Raw genomic sequence first — 6,000 nt, forward strand, 5'->3', positions numbered from 1 at the left:
CATCTCTGTATGTGCTCCTTAGGACTGCTGAACTGCAATGCTCTCTGTTTCCCTACACACCACCCTCATCTCTCCCCACATTCTCAGAGCAGGAGTTGGGTAAGCGGCAGCACTTGCTCTAATCCCACGCTACGTCTGTCCTGCCCAGCTGCCCGGTTCGCATGTGTGAAGGGCAAATGTTTCAGTCTTCCTTGCCCCTGTCCACACTAAACTTGTAGGAACTTTCATTTCTTGAAGAGCTCTGCTTCCCCACAGAGTTTGGTTGAAATTGGTCGAAGGGTTAAACAAATTGTTAAAAGGGGGTCTGAGAGGAAGCCAGACAATGTCATTACAGGAGTCTGAAGAAACCACACTGGCAATGCTGCATCATCTCGATGGGGAGCCAAATCATTCTCTCTCTTCCTTTGGCTCAAGGAATATTTTATTATTCCATTCATGTTGTAACAGCTTCCCCTGAAAGCCACCACTCTTGCTCAACTTTGTGAAATTGAGGGAGCTTTGCTCCTGAATGTACTTGTGAAGGTGAGGCATTTTCTGAAATAGGCAATAGTTGCCCAGAAGTTTCGGAGAGACGATGTTGGATTTAAACAGCAACGGTGTGAATGAAGAGCCTAATATTTTGTGACCTGCCCATTATATTCATGTGCAGGCTGAGCATTTGAAAGAAGCTGGATGCAAAGTAAAACCTGGAAAATTCTCACCTGTGCAAACCATTGCGTGACTCGCAGCGCAGCACATGTCAGCTCAGTGGAACAGACAACACGGGCTGGGAAACCTAAGAGCAGCAGCAGACTACAGAGAATTATTAATAAGAATTCACATATCCTGAAACAAGCTGTTTGTTTAATTAAACAATGTAGCACTGCACGTGGCTGTGTGCATCTATATTAATTCCTACTCAGTATATTCATTTTAAATTTGTCACAGCTGCAATTTCTTTCAAGTCTGTAATCTAAACCAGGAATGAAACATCAGAATTTGTTCATGCAATCTTGAAAGACTTGTAATTGTAAATTTAGTAGTAAATAAAATAAATTACTTCACTTTGTATTGCTCTGATTGTAGTATTGTTTACTTATCAAACACTAACCAATTTTGATATTCAATATTTATTAATACTTAAAATTTCCATTAGTGCTTCAGTCTAATAATTAATTTTTTTCTCGCTTCTTTGCTAAATAATTAAATTGTTTTCAATGCCTCTATTAGAGCTTGACAACAGGGCCACACATTTTTCTTCTGATGTTTGGAATACAGAGATAAAACTGAGGTGACAATCACCTATGTAAATCCCAGTTCACAGACTTTATTTATACCAGCCACCCCATGGAAATCTGCAGATTTGTTGACTAATAATCTCCTCTTTTCACCTACCTTTTCCTTTCTCTCAGGAAACTTTAGAGTGCTTTTCAAGAGGTGCCTCATATTCAGGTCCTCTAACGTGGAAGCGGAAATGGATTCTGGTTTACACTCAACTATCGCTGCCCAAACAGACAGACGTACATGTGAATTGTGTTTCTGTGGGAGGAGAAATACATTAACATGCTATTTGCTGTACTCTGTTCCCGCAGCCTTTTTCTTGGAAACAGGAACAAAAACCCAGCAAAGCCATAGACCTAAACAAGTTCAGCATGGGGCCCTGTGATTAAGCTCTGGAATTGGCAAATCCATTTTCAGTGCCAAACTATGCCACACAAAAAACCATAGCATTTTGCAGAGACATCTCCCCTTGGCCTGAGGAGCCAATTCAGAAAGCCCAGCCCCCTGCGAGGCCTCTCCAGCAGATCCCTTCTGCAAGAGAAAATAATTTCAACCATCTCCCCAGCTTGACAGGTGGAGAATAAACTGCCTGCCTTAGTCTGTTTGCTCAGCTGAGGTGAATGGATAGCTTGGAAAAGCGCTGACGGAATTCACACAAAGACAGTGTACAGGCTGGTCCTGAGCCTTCTCCTAAACCCAGCTGGAATACTGTCATCACTGGACATCTCTCTCCAGCCTTGTCAAGGGTGTAGGCACCATTCTTTCCTCATCAACAGCAATTACATTTTACAAAGTATGGGAACCACGTTCTGGAAGCTGAATTTTGTGATCTGAAGTTTTTCTTCCTTCCTTTTTTAGTCAAATTGAGTGTTGCACTACTTCTGGTCACATTTTAGAAAAGCTGAAAGAGAAGAATTTTATTCTTAGAATATGTAAGGCAAAAAAAAAATCTGGAAATATTTCTGGCTTTCTATATTAAGCCTATATTTAAGACATCATGAAAAAACCGACAGGCTTTGTCCCAAACACACATTGATGCCCAAGACAAACATCATATACCCATGGCAGAAGGAGACAGGGCAGCCGATACTCTCAAATTTATTTTTTATGTTACCTAATGCAGGATATCAGTGCAGATATTTTTGGTATTAATCTTTCTCTTTGCCTTCTCCACTGACTCTGTTGGGAGCCTGGTGGGTTTACAGGTTTAGGATTAACAATTACAAGGGTTTGTCTACACAAGCCAGCCACGTTGCTGTGTTTAATTCAGTGTTTCTCAGTCTCATTGATCTGTTCAGATTGCTTGTCTGAAGGAAAAAAAAAAAAAAACAAAAAGAAGAAAATTGTGCTTTCCCTTCTCCTCTGTACACATGCACGTCAAAGTAAAATAATTCACGGATGGAGCAATATACTGAAAAATGTTTTAGAATCACAGAATCATGGAATAGTTTGGGTTGGAAGGAACCTTTAAAGCCCATCCAGTCCCACCCCCCTGCAAGGAGCAGGGACATCTCCAACCAGATCAGGTCACTCAGAGCCCCATCCAACCTGGCCTGGAATGTTTCCAGGGATGGGGCATCCACCACCTCTCTGGGCAACCTGGGGCAGTGTTCTACCACTTTCAGTGTAAAAAAGTTTTTCCTAATGTCTAATCTGAATCCACCTCCCTCTATTTTAAAACCATTACTCCTCATCCTATTGCAACAGGCCCTGCTGAAGAGTTTTCAGGATCATGTTTCAACAGACTGCTGTTTAATACTGAAAAGTGGGAATATATAGGTAGTAAAAAAAATATATGGTCTTTCTTTTAAAAAAATACTGTAATAAAACTGTCAAAATCTGGTTTAAGTAAACATAGGCCTTGACAGACACCCCAGGATTATGTGCGCTTTAGCAAGGAGGAACGATTTACGTGTTAACAGAGCGTGGTTTTGAAGAAAAAAAAAGTGCCTCTGCCGTGCCTGCGGCCACACTGTGGATCCTGAAAACGACGCTTACTAGGAAAAGAAAAAGGTGGTTTTTTTTCTTTTTTTTTGTACTCGTGCCGTCAGAGCCAGCTGAACTGCACCGCTCTGTCCCTGGCGGAATTCCCCCTCTCCCCGCCTCGAATCGGCACCTCCGATCAGCAGCAACCCCCCCCCCTCCAGCTGAGAGTGGTGCAGCCCAGTTGGGCTGCCCCGTTGCCTAGCAACTGGCGCGGCCCGCCGCGGCGCGGAGGTGAGGGCCAGCCCGGACCGGACCGGGCCCTGGTCGTGGAGGGCGCGTCCGGGTCCCGGGGGCACCTGAGTACTGGGAGCCGCTCTGAGGGGAGGAGCGGGGTTAACGCGGGCTCCCTCCGGGCCGGGAAGACGCGTGGGGCGGAGAGCGGGGGCGGGGAGTGTCTCGGCCTGCGCGGCGTCGCTCGCAGAGGCCCGAGGGGGTTGGGCCGTGACGTCCGGCTCCCCTCCGGCCGGGCTGGAGGCAGAGGAGGGTGCGGCACCGGCAGCCGTACCCCTTGTGAAGGCGTCGTTAGCCTTTCTGCCGGCTAATGAACTCTGCTAGCCTCATTATATAGAGCGGACCTTAAAAGCGCGTTTTCCGCTGCTCCTGGAGCACGTCGTTGCTTTTTCACGCGGTGTGTAATGGCATCAAACTGCATCCCTTTCTGGTGGTGAGGTGTGCTAGGAGCTCTGGGGCACACGAGGGGGTGAGAAAGCCCAAGTGTTGACACAAGAAGGGCCTCCCAGGCCTGAGGAGATGTAGGGTGAGTTTTGCCATTGCGTCCAAGGGAACCAGGATTTCACAGCCCCAGAGTTCTGTTGCTGGAGAAAAAAAAAACAACAGACAACAACCCAGCATATTAAGGATAGACACAAATATCCTGAAAAGCTTAAGAACATCAGTCTCTCCATCAGAGATTCCAGGACTTTGGCACATAAATGTTGGTTCTGTATTAGCCCTTTGAGGACTATTGCAGTGTGGTACTAAAGTTGGAGAGTGGTGGTGGTGTCACTTTACATTACTGATAAGGTGACACTGGGAATCCTTTGCTCGTGTTAGTCTGTCTACAGCTTTTCAAAACTTGTATTTCTGATGGGAAGTGCTGACTGAGAGACGGAGGATGGCAGTTGTTTAAATTAAAGTTGAACAACATGAGTGGAAAGAATGCAAGCCTTATGTTTAGAATTTTTTTAGCATGTTTTTGTCCAGGTTTGGTTGGTCTCACAACCTCAGAAGAAATTTGCTGTTGTGCACAATAATACAGTTCCTCTTACAGATTTTCTGTTGCAAGTGGAAAACTTGTACTTGGAGCCATGGAGTGGAAAATATTATTAAGGCCAGGGTACTAGTAGCACATTATTTTAAGCTCCTTGCTTATTTGTTATTTAATACTGCACGAGGCCATAAATCAAAACAGCACTTTATGAGCTTGAAGCACCTCTCAACTTCTGCCTGAAAGATCTAAAGTAGACTAGAAAACCAGGCAGATACCAGAGATGATTCTGTAAAATATAATGAGGAAGGTGGTCCTTGTCAGTCCTCAAAAGTGCTGATGTAGGTATGCTGGGCATTCCTTTGATGCTCTCCTCTGTCCTTCCCTCAAACTTTTATTGATCAGTGTTAATTTTAGGTTGGGACCCTTTAAGGTCATTCAAGCCAGTATGAGAGTGTTAAAACAAGGAAACAAACACAGTGTCACTCCTGGTGCTAACGATTCAGCTTTGAGACTGTTGAATCTTAAAGTGCTGCCACAGTGTGGATCATACAACCAAACTCTGTTGTCCAAGCAGCTTGTCAGCCTTTGTACCACTGCTCCAGGAGGGGGAAGGTGCCTTGTGACCACAGCCTGGCAGGAGTGGATGAGCATTGGATGAGTTCAGCTGTGCATTGATATTAATGCGGCACCATCCTGAGCTGTGCACCCACCTTCCCGTTCATGAAGAACAAATACAAAATGAAGGATTTTCGACCCGCTTTTTGAGGGTTGAAAAACCCAGCATGGCTTTTGAACTCAGTATTTTTTCCAAAAGTATCTTGTCTTTTTCTCCATGCAGTTCTGTGGTTCATAGGACAGCCAAGGGCTATGTACTAAATTTATGAGGATAACTTCTTGTGGATGGATTGTATCTGGTGTCCTTGTTGTGTAATATTTGCGCTTGTCATTAGAGAAGTTTATGTTCTGATAACTGTGCTTACTTAACGCAGGATCTATAATACCCATGGCCTTCTGGGTTTACAGTTATCTTCACTAAACAAATAGCCCAGATGATGCTATCCAAACAAAAGATTCAAATGCCAATTTTCTTATCTCTCATATTAATATTTAAAAATTAAAAATGAATCTGCAAGTTAACAACCCAAACACTCTGGAGAGATTGGAAGAACTTTTCTGCACAAATCAATCTGGATAGTGGTATTATCTGAAGAACCATCTCTCCTTCTCTGTACTGGGGGATGTGAAGGAAGAGAGATGTTTTACACAGTCCTGAAAGCCAGATGTCCCCAATAAGCCCTAAAACAGATGAGCATGATCAAGGTGCTAGGGCTTGTGATGGGATCAAAGTTTTCTGGAGTCACTCTGTCCTTGTACTTAGCACACACACAGTAATCTACTTCAGTAGGAAAAAAAAAAGTAACTCCCTCTTCTTAATGGTTTTTTTTGGCAGTTTTAGGCAACAGATGTTACCAGTGCAAGGAAAGATATTTTGATCATTATGTTATTTTGATTCGCCCCCCAGGTGCTGAGGAATTTTAGTACCA

The sequence above is a fragment of the Chlamydotis macqueenii genome, chromosome 6 (assembly GCF_036417535.1).
Source record: "Chlamydotis macqueenii isolate bChlMac1 chromosome 6, bChlMac1.mat, whole genome shotgun sequence".
Taxonomy (NCBI): Eukaryota; Metazoa; Chordata; class Aves; order Otidiformes; family Otididae; genus Chlamydotis; species Chlamydotis macqueenii.